Source organism: Mauremys reevesii, linkage group 12 (genome assembly GCF_016161935.1).
Source record: "Mauremys reevesii isolate NIE-2019 linkage group 12, ASM1616193v1, whole genome shotgun sequence".
NCBI classification, from domain to species: Eukaryota; Metazoa; Chordata; order Testudines; family Geoemydidae; genus Mauremys; species Mauremys reevesii.
Window position 1 is genome coordinate 42,008,755 of NC_052634.1, and position 16,057 is coordinate 42,024,811.

Sequence of the window (16,057 nt, forward strand, 5' to 3'; positions counted from 1 at the left end):
GAGGTGCTGGGCTCCAGCCTGGGACTCTGCCTCCCTCCTGCTTAGCCCTGACTATGAAGCCTGGCCCTGGCCCTCCTTTCTTCAAGTGCCAGGTGGACAAGAGGTAACATGTGGCTACAAGCAAAATGGCCAAACTTGTGGGCCTCATGTGATGCAGCAAGAATCCCAACCACCTGGTCAAACCACAGGCATCAGGGTCACAAGTTCTAGAGCCCCAACCAATTTTGGCCATCAGACCTGGCTCCAGTGGGCAAGTCACCCAGCAGGAGGGGAAAGATTTGCTTTTGCACAGCTGGAGACAGGGAAGTTGAGCACTGTGAGCTCCAGGGCTTTACCACAAGCCAACACAAGGTCCCACTGAGATTTGAACTCAAATTGCCAGATTCAGAGTCCTGCGTGCTGCCCGTTACACCATGGGACCAGCTTGTACTGCTTTCTCTGCACAGTGGTGACTCTCACGGGGCTGGCTCGTGTAAGGGACTGTTGGCCCCTTACTAAAACTTAGTGGGGTTTTGGTTGGCTAGTTCCCAGTCCCAGTAGAAGGGGGAAGGGCCAATGGGAAATCAGGCCCCTGAGACTGACAGTCCCCAGGGGCAATGGGGAGAGGACAAAGCTCCAAGTTAGCCGCACTGACAGGCCAGGCAGTGTAATGAGGGAGTCACCAGGCCAGGGGGTCCCATCCTCCGTGGGAGCTGGAACTGCCTGGGCCAGAGTGGGGCAGAGCTAAGGAGAGAGCAGGAGCCCGAGAAGAGCCGGGGAGCAGAGCTGCCCCAGCCGGGGAGAACCAGAGCAGATCTGTGCTAGGAGCCGAGCCGCAGCAGCACGAGCCGTAGAAGCTGCCCAGGGAGCAGATCTGTGCGGGGAGAAGAGCTGCAGCAAGCGGAGCCAGAGGAACAGCCCAGGGAGCTGGAGGCAGAGCCGCAGCAGCACTGGGGCTGGAGGTGGGTGCAGTGAGCAGCGTGGGAGAGCGAGGGGGACCCTGGGCAGAAGGCCCAGTGCAAGGAGATGCCACCAGTCAAGAGATCTTGCAGGCCAGACTTTTGGGGGTGGGGGGATCATATCCCCTACATGGGGGCTGACACTGGGAACAAGGGGCCTGTCACCTAGAGCATGTGGCCACTGCCAGAGCAAGTGTCCAGCCCGTGGTGTCTCTGCAGCACAGCCAGGGCCTGGGGAGGAGACCTGGGACATGTGAGGGAGAGACTGTGACCTGCCCTGACCCTCCAGAGACGCTGGTTGTGATCTCCCTGCACCACAGAACAGGGTGACGTGTTTTCCTTTCCCATCTTTCCTTATGTTTTACATTGATTGCTGGGTAACAAATGGTGTTTGCTTGAAGCACATGCAATGAGGAGTGGGTCAGGGAAGTGCCCAGAGCGGAGCGAGTACCCCAGAGTGAGGACACTGTAGCCCCCGTTCAAGTGATCATGGCAAGATTGGAGGTCAAGCCCCCTAGGAATCCTGGGCCCAGCCTTGTTAGGGATACAAGGTCTCTGCCATACATGAGAGTAGAAAGAGAGTCCTTGAGGTCAGGCAGCCTCTGGGTAAGGGGGTGGGGACTCAGATCCTTCCGCTGGCCAATTCCACTGGGGTCGTGTATAAGCCAGATTAGACTCTCCTTACACTTGTACTCTCTCCTCACTGCTTCTCTCTCTTCCTTCCCCCATCTCTGCTGCTCCCCCTCTGGGCTTTCTCAGCACCTGGCCCCACAGCACTTCCTGGCAGCCAGAGGCTGCGCTTTCTGCATCTGCCGATGTGGCCTCTCTCCTGATTGCTAAGGAAAGGAACCTTTCCAGGAAATGGCTACAGCTTCTGGGAATCCCTGTGTGGCTGTGACCAGCATATGGGTCCTGGCACATAAGGCAACTTAAAAGCTGAGCGCCCAGACAGGGGCTTGAACCCTGGACCCTCAGATTAAGAGCCTGATGCTCAACCAACTGAGCTACCTGGACTTGTTGAGAAACATCTTCACCGTTAAAGCAATAAAGAATCCTGTGGCACCTTATAGACTAAGACATTTTGCAGCATGAGCTTTCGTGGGTGAATACCCACTTCTTCGGATGCAAGTGGTGGAAATTTCCAGGGGCAGGTTTATATATGCAAGCAAGAAGCAAGCTAGAGATAACGAGGTTAGTTCAATCAGGGAGGATGAGGCCCTGTTCTAGCAGTTGAGGTGTGAAAACCAAGGGAGGAGAAACTGGTTCTGTAATTGGCAAGCCATTCACAGTCTTTGTTTAATCCTGAGCTGATGGTGTCAAATTTGCAGATGAACTGGAGCTCAGCAGTTTCTCTTTGAAGTCTGGTCCTGAAGTTTTTTTGCTGCAGGATGGCCACCTTAAGATCTGCTATTGTGTGGCCAGGGAGGTTGAAGTGTTCTCCTACAGGTTTTTGTATATTGCCATTCCTGAAATCTGATTTGTGTCCATTTATCCTTTTCCTTCACCGTTCAGCACAAGAGCAAGCAGGCAGGCAAACGAGAGGCAAAAAAAGTCCCAGGAACCCCTCCTCTTTTTCTGCACAGCCACTGCCTGTCAGCAGGGTTCCCCCTCCTCCTCCTCAGTGAGACTAAATCTAAGCACCTAGACAGCCGGCCTGTCCGCTGCACCCCAATCCCCCATGCCTGAGCCTCCCTGCCAAAGCCCTGCACCTGGCCCCATAGAATTAAGTCTCACATCTCGCTGGGAACTCGACTTCTTGTGCCCAGAGTGTCTCGGCCCCCTCAGCAGATGACCCGAGAAACACAGTGTCCGGCTTTTCCAAAGAAGAGCTTAGACCCCCTCATCATGTGACCTAAAGGATAAGGCATCTCCCTGTGGATCGGCTGATTCAGGATTTGAGTCCCCTCGTGGTTGTGCTCACTTTGTGCTGCAAGTCCTGCTCCCTTCAGGGCTGGAACCTCTTCTTAGCCGCTCAGGCCAATGCTCTGGCTTCAGCTAGAGCCCCGGGAAGGAGTTGGGGGTTGGGCATCACAAAGGCTGGGGCATGAGCCCCAGGTGCTTCCAGTCTCGCCTTTGCCATTCCTGACTTGCCAAAGAAAATGGGCGGCTGCCCGGGCTAGCGTGTGCGCCTGTCCCTGTGCTGGAGGGTACTTGCTACACAGCGTCTTTGGAGCCTGGGTCTTTCTCTACTTCTCGCCAGCTGGGGAAAAGCCTCTTGGGGTAAAATCTCCTGCCCCACTGCCAAAGTGAGCACCTGGAGTGGGAACGGTCAGAGGCCCCACCAGGGGGGCTGGCCCTGCTTTCCTACCGTCTTCTGGTGTTGGCCACAGAGCGACAGCAGCCGCCCCGCATGCTCCTCTGCGGGTGGCCTTCAGTGGGGGTTTGGCATGGCAGGGAGCAGGCTGGCTGAGTGTTTTTGTGCCCATCTGAAGGCCACACATAGGCATGGTCCTGCCCTCCTCTGGCCCTGACCTCAGTTGCTCTGTGGCTTTTAAGCCTTCCCTTGGAACCATCAGCACCAGCCGCCTCTGCTCCAGGTGCCCAGAGGAGGAGAGGTGCTGGGCTCCAGCCTGGGAAGCCTGGCCCCGGCACTGCTTCCTTTAAATGCCATGTGGGCAAGAGGAAGAGCTGCAGCGACAGGGACCAAAGTTGTGGGCATCAGGTGAAGCAGAAAGAAACCCAACATCAGGTCAACCCGCAGGAATCTCTAGCCAGACGGTTAAGTTCTAGGACCCCAACCTATGGTGGCCCAGCTGGACCAGAGACCCATCTCCCAGTGGGCACCAGTGACCCAGGAGGAGGAGAAACAAAACATCACTCTAGTTCAGCCAGGAAGAGGGTAACCGAGCACATTGGGCTCCAAGGCTTTACAGCAAACCACCCTACCTGGCAGAGGCCCCACTGAGATTTGAACTCAGATTCCAGGATTCAGAGTCCTGAGTGCTGCCCATTACACCATGGGACCTGCTGCTGTTTTGTTTTCTAGACCCCTGTGACTCTCAGCTGGCTGGCTTCCACTCTGCACTTATTGCTTCCCACCAGCGGCTTCCTCTCGCAGGACTCTCTCTCCTCCTCCAGCGACTATGGGCCTGCACGGCTGGATCCGCGGGTCCTGCCCTGAGTCCCCGCATCCTCCTGCTTTGTCTCCATTCCCTGCAGGCTGCAAAAATGTCAGGGGAGGCCGCCCCTCCCTTCACTCGGTGCTCCCGCTCATATCAGCCAACTGCAGCCTCATCTCCTGGAACTCGGCCAGCTGTCGCTTGATCCTGTTCTACAGTCACACGCTGACTGGTTCCCCAGCCTGGATGGTCTTGTGGAAATCCCACACGACTGCCAGAACAAAGCCGCCAACTCCTCCCTCACCGACTCCCACCAATCCCCCTGGTAACCACAGAACCCTCTGATGCTTTCCCCTTCTGCCAACACCGCCAGGCCTCGGCCCCCTGCTCCTTTATCTTGCAAGCTTTGGATGTTCAGCTTCCAATATCCTCTGCCCTGGGTCAGGGACAGGGGTGGCTCCAGGCACCAGCGCAGCAAGCGGCGGGGGGGGGGGTGGCCTGCTGGTCGCTGTGAGGGTGGCAGTCAGGCTGCCTGCAGGAGGTCCCCTGGTAATGCGGATTAGGCGGCATGTCTGCGGGAGCTCTGCCAGTGCCCCGGCTGCAGCAGCAATTCGGTGGTGGTACGCTGAAGGCACAGGATCGGCAGACCTCCCACAGGCATGCTGCTGAATCCGCCTTACCAGAGGACCTCCCGCAGACATGCCACCGAATCCGTGTTACCAGAGGACCTCCCGCAGGCATGCTGCCGAATCCGCCTTACCAGAGGACCTCTGGCAGGTGTTGGGATAGATCTGTATTACATTATACACTAATGTTAGATGTGTAGAAAGTGTGACTAGAAAGGAGCAGTGTGACGGTGCTGCCTGTGGGAGCCAGCTGAGGTCACTCAATCAGGGTGAACTGCAAACAAAATGGGGCAGACAAACCCCAAACATTGGTGGTTATTCCAGTACTTAGATTTACCAACCAGCACAACACAGCTTCTGTAGCACCTCACTGGTTACTCAGAAGTCCAAACAACGCAGTTCCCAGCCTCCGGCCTCCGTCCAGACACACACATCAGATATGATGATGATTCCTGAAAATCTGATCTCATCATATAAAAGAAAAGGTTCTTCCAATCCCAAAGGATCAGCCACATACCCAGGTCCAATTATAACGTAGATCTTACCCAAAATACACGCTATAGCCAATTCTTATTAACTAAGCTAAAATTTATTAAAAAAGAAAAGAGAGAGTGTTGGTTAAAAGATCAATATACAGACAGACTTGAATTCAATTCTTGAGGTTCAGATGCATAGCACAGATGAGCTTGTAGTTGCCAAAAGTCCTTTTAGAAATAGTCCATAGATTATAGTCCAATGTCCATATTCAGGGTGACTCCAGTCAGTGACTCGGGATCTCAATCCTTATGGCTTAAAGTTTCCGTCTCTTGAAACCCAAAGCAGTTCTGAGATGAAGCAGGATCATGTCCCAGGCTTCTTATATAGTTCCAGCAGCCTTTCAGCCTGAGAAAACTATAGGCTTAACTCCTTCTCCCAAACATCCTGGCAATTAGCACAGGGTAATTTACCCATTAAACAGTTCAGACACAGGTTAGTACAACCTTCAAAGAGACACAGAGACAATAATACTATTTCATTCAAGTATCATCATAAATATTAATATTCCTTTTTTGATCTTTGAATTAAATCTACAGCAATAGACAAGACTTGTTTGCTGACATCACAAGCCCTGAGCAAACATCTCCCCTTCTACCTCTAACAATGCAGACTTGCATTTCAAAGCTCTGTTCATTTACAGATCTTCCTAACCAGTCCTTAAGGTTCACCCATGGGTCAGGTCAGTGGGTGAGGTGAGTTAATTAACTCTTTCTGGCCCTGTCACCTTTCAATGAAATATTATATTACATTCATAACGTCACAGGAGGTCAGGAATGGGATGGCAGGGGCTGCGGGTCGGGAGTGAGGGGCACCATCAGAGCTGGAGGGAGCGCAGGGGGCTGCGGGTCGGGAGTGAGGGGCACCAGCAGAGCTGTGAGTCTGGAGGTCAGGACTGGAATGGCAGGGGCTGCGGGTCGGGAGTGAGGGGCACCGTCAGAGCTGGAGGTAGCGCAGGGGGCTGCGGGTCGGGAGTGAGGGGCACCAGCAGAGCTGTGAGTCTGGAGGTCAGGACTGGGATAGCAGGGGCTGCGGGTCGGGAGTGAGGAGCACCAGCAGAGCTGTGAGTCTGGAGGTCAGGACTGGGACGGCAGGGGCTGCGGGTCGGGAGTGAGGGGCACCAGCAGAGCTGTGAGTCTGGAGGTCAGGACTGGGATGGCAGGGGCTGCGGGTCGGGAGTGAGGGGCACCAGCAGAGCTGTGAGTCTGGAGGTCAGGACTGGAATGGCAGGGGCTGCGGGTCGGGAGTGAGGGGCACCGTCAGAGCTGGAGGGAGCGCAGGGGGCTGCGGGTCGGGAGTGAGGGGCACCAGCAGAGCTGTGAGTCTGGAGGTCAGGACTGGGATAGCAGGGGCTGCGGGTCGGGAGTGAGGAGCACCAGCAGAGCTGTGAGTCTGGAGGTCAGGACTGGGATGGCAGGGGCTGCGGGTCAGGAGTGAGGGGCACCAGCAGAGCTGTGAGTCTGGAGGTCAGGACTGGGATGGCAGGGGCTGCGGGTCGGGAGTGAGGGGCACCAGCAGAGCTGTGAGTCTGCTGGTCAGGACTGGGATAGCAGGGGCTGTGGGTCAGGAGTGAGGGGCACCAGCAGAGCTGTGAGTCTGGAGGTCAGGACTGGGATGGCAGGGGCTGTGGGTCGGGGGTGAGGGGCACCAGCAGAGCTGTGAGTCTGGAGGTCAGGACTGAGATGGCAGGGGCTGCGGGTCGGGAGTGAGGGGCACCAGCAGAGCTGTGAGTCTGCAGGTCAGGACTGGGATAGCAGGGGCTGTGGGTCAGGAGTGAGGGGCACCAGCTGAGCTGTGAGTCTGGAGGTCAGGACTGGAATGGCAGGGGCTGCGGGTCGGGAGTGAGGGGCACCGTCAATGCTGGAGGGAGCGCAGGGGGCTGCGGGTCGGGAGTGAGGGGCACCAGCAGAGCTGTGAGTCTGGAGGTCAGGACTGGGATAGCAGGGGCTGCGGGTCGGGAGTGAGGAGCACCAGCAGATCTGTGAGTCTGGAGGTCAGGACTGGGATGGCAGGGGCTGCGGGTCGGGAGTGAGGGGCACCAGCAGAACTGTGAGTCTGGAGGTCAGGACTGGGATGGCAGGGGCTGCGGGTCGGGAGTGAGGGGCACCAGCGGAGCTGTGAGTCTGGAGGTCAGGACTGGGATGGCAGGGGCTGCGGGTCGGGAGTGAGGGGCACCAGCAGAGCTGTGAGTCTGCAGATCAGGACAGGGATTGCAGGGGCTGTGGGTCAGAAGTGAGGGGCACCAGCAGAGCTGTGAGTCTGGAGGTCAGGCCTGGTCTGGCAGGGGCTGCGGGTCGGGAGTGAGGGGCACCAGCAGAGCTGTGAGTCTGGAGGTCAGGACTGGGATTGCAGGGGCTGCGGGTCGGGAGTGAGGGGCACCAGCAGAGCTGTGAGTCTGCAGGTCAGGACTGGGATAGCAGGGGCTGGGGGTCAGGAGTGAGGGGCACCAGCAGAGCTGTGAGTCTGGAGGTCAGGACAGGGATGGCAGGGGCTGCAGGTCGGGAGTGAGGGGCACCAGCAGAGCTGTGAGTCTGGAGGTCAGGACTGGGATGGCAGGGGCTGCGGGTCGGGAGTGAGGGGCACCAGCAGAGCTGTGGGTCTGGAGGTCAGGACTGGGATAGCAGGGGCTGCGGGTCGGGAGTGAGGGGCACCGTCAGAGCTGGAGGGAGCGCAGGGGGCTGCGGGTCGGGAGTGAGGGGCACCGTCAGAGCTGGAGGGAGCGCAGGGGGCTGCGGATCAGGAGTGAGGGGCACCAGCAGAGCTGGAGGGAGACTAGGGGGCTGCGGGTCGGGAGTGAGGGGCACCAGCAGAGCTGTGAGTCTGGAGGTCAGGACTGGGATAGCAGGGGCTGCGGGTCGGGAGTGAGGGGCACCAGCAGAGCTGTGAGTCTGGAGGTCAGGACTGGGATGGCAGGGGCTGCGGGTCGGGAGTGAGGGGCACCGTCAGAGCTGGAGGGAGCGCAGGGGGCTGCGGGTCGGGAGTGAGGGGCACCAACAGAGCTGTGAGTCTGGAGGTCAGGACTGGGATAGCAGGGGCTACGGGTCGGGAGTGAGGGGTGTCACGGAGTCCCCGGGCGATGCTCTGGAACTGCTCCCCACAAAGTCAGGCAGGACTCTAGGGAGCCTCCTCTCCCTTGGAGCAGACTGTCTGCAGGGCAAGAAGCTCACACGGCTTCACCTCCTGGGTCTCTCCTTGGAGCATTCAGCATCCTCTGCCCCTCCGTGCGCTTCCCACAGCGAGTCCGCCTAGGTGAGGTCCTGGGGAAGCCAGAGGGTCCTGCCCCCCCACTGCGCAGTCAGCCGTGACACTCAGCCAGCCAGTAACACAGAGGTTTATTTAGATGACAGGAACACAGTCCAAAACAGGTCTTGCCGGTACAGACAACAGGACTCCCTTTAGTTAGGTCCATCTGGGGCCCCAGGGAGGCCACAGCCCCGTTGGGAGGCCCGAGCCCCAGGGGGGCTCCCCTCCATTTCCCAGCCAGCTTCCAAAACTGCCAACCCCCCTCCAGCCCCTCCTCTCTGGGCTCTGTCTCCTTCCCAGGCCAGGAGGTCACCTGACCTCTTTGTTCTCCCACATCTTTAGCATCCCCTTGCAGGGGGGAAGGGCCTGGCCATTAGTTGCCATGGAGACTTCGTCACATGACCCAGTCTAGAGGAAGTGAGGCAGAGTTTGGGCCAACGTCAGTTTGGAACAGCCCGACTTAGCCCGGCAGTTTTCTCAAAGTATCTGCTGTTGTAAACCGCATGTCGTGTGGATGTGCGAACCCCAAAGGTATCAAACATGAAAGACACATAAGGCCAGTTACGGGGAGGTTTCCATGGCCAGGCCTGAGGGTTAAGCAGCTGGGCTCTAACAGCTGCCTCCTCAAAAGGAAAAGGGGCCTCAGCACTCATAAAAATAACTGGTTGCAAAAATCAATCATTCTGCATCCATCACCACTTTAAATTCTGACCTCTCCTGCCCGATGTGTCTTTGTTTAGCAAACAAGTGAACTGGGGAACTCTGGGGCTGTTACCCTCTAACTCAGGAGAAGGTTACACATCTTGACTCAAGCAATTTTCCTCTTGAAAAATTATTTTAAAGTTTATCAAAATAAAATCCATTTGAAATAGAAATAATTACAGTCTACACTGGGGCTCTATTTTCATACATGCTATTTCTCCCCATGTTCCCCCACTCTAATTCCTTTGGAGTGAGGTTTTACTTTTCAAGATTAGCCACCATTTCCAATATAGTAGGAGGGGCAGGAGAGAACTAGAAGAAAACCTGAATTATATTGTAACACTGAAAGTTATCACATAATCAGCCTCTTACTTTACACTAATTAACTTCATGTTTAATTTCATTAACAACTTATTCAAAGATTACAAAATATAAACCTATAGGGCAGTTTTCTCTTAATTCCCATTTCCACCCAGTGAGCTTTGTGTGAAATCACATTCTACAATAACCTAGGAGCCTTCCATTTCTGTGAGTTCATTTCGTCCTGGGTCTTCTCCCAAAAGTGTGGGTGGAAGAGCTCTCATGCTAGTGGGTAGGTTGCATCATGAGAAAACCACCTGTGCTCTATTTCCACACTTTCTAATCTTTCAAAGTAGCAGGAGGTGGAGAAGTGGCACAAATGCTTAAGACCTAATAGCAAAACTAAGAGACAAAACCACGGAGTCAGGACTCAGCATTCATGTATCCTGCGGTCTGAACTTGGAATCTGATACATTCCCTCATTGGCTACCATCATTTGCCCAGCATGGAACTGCTTCTTGTCCAGCAAGTCAGCCAGACTGGGACCCATAGGCATGGAATGGCTCGGAAGGAATCAGCTGTTTCTCTCTGTGCTTTATGAAACTTTGGATCCAAATGGTAAAAGACAGTTGTTCCCAATTTAATCATGGCGTCCTTTACGAGTGGGACCAATGCCACTTAACTAGGGAACAGCGTTCTAAAATAGTTTACCTGGGCCACAGGTCACCATAGCTTCCATCTCTAGGGTGAAAATCAAAATCTGCAGTTTCTCCTGAGTTCTTGTCAAATCTTTGACCTTTCTTGGAGTAATTTTACATCTCTGGTGTAGAATTCTTCACCAACCACACAACGTATCAATAGCGATAGTGAGGTACAACTCCCCCAACTATGCCCTTTCATTTCTTTAATCTGGTGGCACAGATTTAAATTAGGGACTAAATTCAGGTGCGGCTTAGAATCCTTGTAAAACACCAAATGTCAGGTGTCTATGGAAAACAGGTCTCTTTCTGCAGCTATGTCACATTCAACACGGATTTCATTTTCTGCATATTTGCAGCATCTCCCAGGGGTGAGCAGAACAGAGACATCACTTCCATTTTCCCCATCCCCACCTAGACAGGAATTGCATTTCCCAAATAATAGGCAACACGCACCTGATTAGGAAGGCGATATCTTCAGGAGTCCCCTCCTGCAGGGCCTGGGCCACAACTGCTTTGGAAGCCCAATGCAGGCGTATCGTGCTTAGTTCCAAGCCATTTGCTAGGGACTCGTTTTCCCAGCCCTTTAGAAAAAATACTGACCTAACCAATTGAACAACAGGGGGATTGGGACAGTGATGGGGAATAAAGAACAGGGAGCTGCAAAAGGCAGAAGCAGGCAACTCATCTAGGGGAGCTGAGAGACCACAGTGAACATGGTGCAAAGGTCGCTCTGTGGGAATTCGCAATTGTGATTTTTTAAAAAACAATCTTTGTCCAGCCGGAATCAAGGTATTTCTTACAATTCTCTCATATGTGGATTTTCTTATGTCTAACAAGGTGTGAGCTCCGATTGAAGCTTTTCCCGCACTCAGAGCACGTGTAGGACGTCTCTCCACTGTGGATTCTCTGATGAGAGATGAGGGCTGAGCTATAACTGAAGCGTTCCCCACACTCAGAGCATGTGTAGGGCACCTACCCGTGTGGATTCTCTGATGTGTGATCAGGGCAGAGCTCTGCTTAAAACTCTTCCCACACTGAGCGCATGTGTAGGGCGTCTCTGCTATGTGGATTGTCCGATGTCTGATAAGGTTGGAGCTCTGACTGAAGCTTTTCCCGCACTCAGAGCACATGTAGGGCTTCTCCCCTGTGAATTCTCTGATGTGTGAGAAGGTCTGAGCTCTCATTGAAGCTTTTCCCACACTCATGCCATGTGTAACGTGTCTCTTCCAAGTTGATGCTCTCGCGTGTAATAAGGTCTGAGAGGCTACTGAAGTTTTCCTCTGGCCTCTGCTGAGACTCACAGGCTTTTGTTCTTTCTGGGAGCGCACAACTCCTGGAAACATTCCCTTTGGATATTCCTGATAACGTCCCATGTGCTTCTACTTGCTCACATCTTCCTGCTGGGGTGTCTCCTCGTTCTCACTTGCCATCCCACCGCCTGATGGGAGACAGAGAGAATCCAGACATAGGTCACTCCCTGTGCCGGAGAGAAAGGAATCTCAGAGAGAGGAATGGAAAAAGGTGTGAACAAACCAAAATATGTGTGGGAGAGATCAAACCTATCAGGAGCTGATTTTCCCCAAACCCTTCCCCAGAGCAGAGAGAGGAAGGGATCAGTTCTGGGTGTGCATCTCACCAGAACTCTCAGGGGAAAGTGAGATTGGGGAGGGACCTGCTGCCAACTGTCAGTCAGGATAGGTGGGAAGCCATGAGTGACATCTGCCTAATGATTCCACATCTGCAGGGAACAGTTTTGAACTTGGAGCGTTTACAACTTGGAGAGTCTTTGTAGGGCATCCCAAAGGTTTCCTGTATTCACAGACAGTTGTTGAGACAGTTCACCCAATTCCTCACCTGTGCACACAGCTCTCGGGAGCACTTTTTTCTAGAGCCATAGAGGTCTGAGACTCATGGCTGTTCCCCTCATTCCAGCTGCGAGATCACATCAGGTTTGGAAACTGGAAACCCTGAGAAGGGAAAGAAAAAAAGGAAGGTCCATGGAATTTGTGGGATACTTGTCACAAGGAATATTCCATGGTTTTAACCCCAGCTCATTTTTAAGACGTAACACCCCAAGGCCGGCTTCCTTGGCTCAAAGTGGCAGAAGAGTTATTATTATAACTCATATTCATGACCTTAGTGCCTAAGAGCCAATGAACCATGGGCCCCTGTTGTGCTAGGCACAGCACAAACTCAGAATAGTAGATGGCCCATGCCCTGAAGAATTTACAGTCTAAATAGACAAGACAGACACAGATGAGGGAAGAGGTGGAACCCGCCAGCAGAGTGAACTATGTGAAGGCAGAGGGACAGATCTGATGAACACAGGTATAGAACTTGAGACTATTGTATTTAATGTTATGACTAGGGCCAGTGTTTTCCGGAAATTGCTGCTATTACTGCATTTCCCCCTGAAATTACTCTTCATTTCTGGAATCACCCTTCATATCCAGAATAGCTGAACAGAAGGTGGTTGGGGATGCAGGGTCACAAACCCCACATATCTGCCTGAGACCCCTGACTCCTCCCCAGGGCACGGGGCAGAGGCTGGGGGCTGGCTGCTTTTGAGACTTGCTGCCAATTTCTTCCCTCCTCATACAAGTCTGGGCTCAGAAAAAACACTGGAGCTTCCCCTTGGGAGACGGGGCACTTGGCAGTGGGACGCTGGGCACCCTCATCGTGCTGCAGCGCAGACGGTGCTCGCACCTGCTCTCGGCTGCGTCCACAGCACCTCTCCCCTGCTCATCTCCCCTGCACACAGCTGGTTCATGCCCTGTCTCCCCAGCACACAGCCGGCTCCAGGCTCTCAATGCCCAGTGTCTGGGCCCCACCTTCCCCACACAGCTGGCTCCTGTCCCCTCCCCCCAATGCATTTTCATGTTGTAAAGGATTATATATTGCTCATGCTTGTGAATTATTCTGTTTTCGCTGCCAGCAAACACTGGCCCTACTTATGACTGTTATCTGTATCTCTGAGCCAGCCCTTGAAAGCACGAATACTTCACAGACTGTGGTGCTGAGATGGGCCAGATGATACCGGGGAGGCTGAGGGGTGGGGGGATGGGTTTCCTGTGCAATCTGGTGTCACTAAGGCTGGATCTCAAGGCTGGTTATGCAGAACTCCATCTTCTGAAGCTTTGCCCCGCACAGAAAGGGGCAGTGACTGATTTTACCTCTTTCGGGAGACTGAATATGACAGACTTTTTGGGGAGAAACAGTTGAGTTTGAGCTGACTGAGAAGGGCCTTTTTGGGCTACAAACTGACATGACCTGAGAACCCAGACGTAAGCTTTTAAAGAAGGTTTTTAATACACTTTGGAAATGATCGGGGATTCCCAAGAGGACTGATGGTAAAGAAACATGTTGATGCTTTTCTTGCTTTATATCTTTTCCCCATAAGGCACAATGCCACTGTCATGGATCCACAGGATCTGTGCAATGCCCTGGCTTTTAAACTGTCCTTGGGAGGTGCCCCTTGAGTGCACTACACCCCCAAGGGCTCCCACTCTTCCACAAGGACAGGCCATGTAGCTTCAGCACCTGAGACTGAGCCTCTGGCTTCAACACTCCTATTTCAACCTGTGAGCTCTGCCAGCAGGTCCAGCCGAACTACACTCCTGTTCAGAGACTGTTCCTCAGTCAATGCACAGAGCAAGTTTGTGCTGTGACACTGGGCAGACTTTTAAAACATAGCAGGGTTCATTAGTCAACTGAAACACAGCACTGAACGTCTTTAGATTAGCACAGAGAAGCAAATACGACGATATAGTCCATACTGGCCAATGCCCTTGAGCCAGGCTGCTGTAGAAAACAGTTTGGTTTCCTTTCACTGAGCCTGTCCATTTGTCTTTGCTCCGGTAGAGCTCCCTGCATGTGCAAACCCAGTTCTTCCTGCTCCCAAGCACATCATGAGTCCATGTGTGCTTCACTCAGCCAAGCTGAGATCCTCCCATGGACAGGTGACAATTATTCCCTTGTCTCTGTCGGGTATTCCACTGATGTAGGTTGGTCCCAGCCTGTCCTTAATGACCCATTCATATCACCCCATGACAGCTCCGTGACAAAACACCTCATGTCTCCTGCTCTTTATAATCATGGCAATACCAACCACAGAGGGAAACTGAGGTGTGTATTGGCATCACCAAAATTCCCGCCTCTATCACACACACACACTGCTCACAGCCCTTGGAGAGAAAGCAAAGCACGGGAACTGGATGTTAGTCCAGTGAACACAGTGGAGGACAAGCTGCAATCCTCACACCCTGGTCAAACAGGAGAGGCATGTGGGTCCCCACCCATACAGAGGGGCTGGCTAGAGGCCTGATACCCGAGGCCATTGCTTGAGCAGACCATGGAGGCAGGTCAAAGGCTTCGCTACCCCAGAACTGTGGCATCGCAAAAGCACATTTTGGGGAATTAGGAAATCTAGTGACTCAGGTGTAATGGGAGGGAGAATTAAACTCCCCAGTGTGTGGAGAAGGCTGGGGAATTAAACACTAAAATTCAGGAGCAACAGCCCCTAATTCTTCTGAAAAGAAGGAAGTTTGGGGTGGGCTTTAGCAATTAGGTTGCACCACATTCATAGATTGGAATTATTAATTAATAAGTGATGTAAATCATGAGTATTAATGCTTGATGCTTATGGACTTCCCAAAGGCCACGTATGGGTTGGGGCAGCTATTGACATTATTGTAATCAGAGAAAAGGAGCAGATATGGTATATAGCCATCCTATTACCATAAGGAAGTGGATAAAATAACCTCCTAGTTACCAGGTTTTCATTTTGTCAGGTCCCTGAGACAGTGTAAACTGAAGCAGGGCTCCCTTCTGATGGGCAACTTTGCCCGTCGATCTTTCTTTCCAAGGGTGTCCGTATCTTGTAAGTATGCACAGTGCAAAACCCTCTTTACCGTACTTACCTTAGTTTAATCGTTACGTGTATTGAGCCTGGCCTATGATTTCAGTTATAACTGTCTGGATTAAATCACGTTTCTGTGCGTTTCACCAAATTCCATCTTCTCAATTAACTCTGAGTAGCCCTGTACAAGGGCAAGTTGTGCCCCAACCTGTAATCTTATAAGTGTAGAAACTGTACAGGCTACACCACCGCCCTGTGACATCATCAGCCAAGCGCCCATTGGTGCCAGGGAAGTGGCCCTGGTGTGGGAGGGAGGATGCAGCAAGGACTCAGGGTCGGAGGCCGGGGTCACTGTGCATTGAGATGGGGAGGTCATATGGGGAGGGGGGTAATGAGTGGGAGAGGGAGGTCAAGAGTTATAATAATAATAATATTGGGGGGGGAATGTATAATGAAGTGAAACTGAACAGAAAGAAAACTGGAGTGGAGGCTCTAAAGCAACAAGGTTTGGGTAGGGATTTGGGGTAAAAGGTCTGGGATCCCCCAGAGCTCTGGATCCCCAAACCTCTCCTCCCTCCCACTGACCCACCCAGCCCACTTCCCGGGTGCCCTTCCTCCACACTCCCCTCCCCTTCTTCCCACTACTCTCAGCCGGCACCACCTCCGGCCACCTTGGGAACTTCCTGTGTTCCCTCCTCGTCTCTCACAACCTCCTCCCTCCCTGCTGCTTCTTAGCTCTAACCCTGCACACGCCCTCCCCATGTCCTGGCACCCCAGAATTATCTACTCCTCCCTTCTCCTCCCCTCCCATAGCTCTGTTCTCCCTTCACCTGTGGGGTCCTGAATGGCAACATTATACACTCTCCTATCAAAAGAGGAGCTCACCTGACTGTCACACAAGCCATGCATGAGTCATACACCTATTAACTCAATTTAGAATTCTACAGGAGGCGTATTTTCCTCCTAAAATGAGGAAACGGCATGAAAGCTACAGTGATTAATGTAAAAGCAACAAAGAATCCTGTGGCACCTTATAGACTAACAGACGTTTTGCAGCATGAGCTTTCGTGGGTGAATACCCACTTCTTCGGATATT

The 16,057-nt window shown here is 53.2% G+C and overlaps 2 non-coding genes across 2 annotated transcripts; both read right to left on the bottom strand.

The window, feature by feature from the left end:
• Positions 1-1,879: 1,879 nt before the first annotated feature.
• Positions 1,880-1,952, bottom strand: TRNAK-CUU. The gene has a single exon. It is a non-coding gene; the product is annotated as a tRNA-Lys (tRNA).
• A 1,879-nt stretch (positions 1,953-3,831) lies between these two features.
• On the bottom strand, positions 3,832-3,903 carry TRNAQ-CUG. Its single transcript has one exon. It is a non-coding gene; the product is annotated as a tRNA-Gln (tRNA).
• Positions 3,904-16,057: the final 12,154 nt, after the last annotated feature.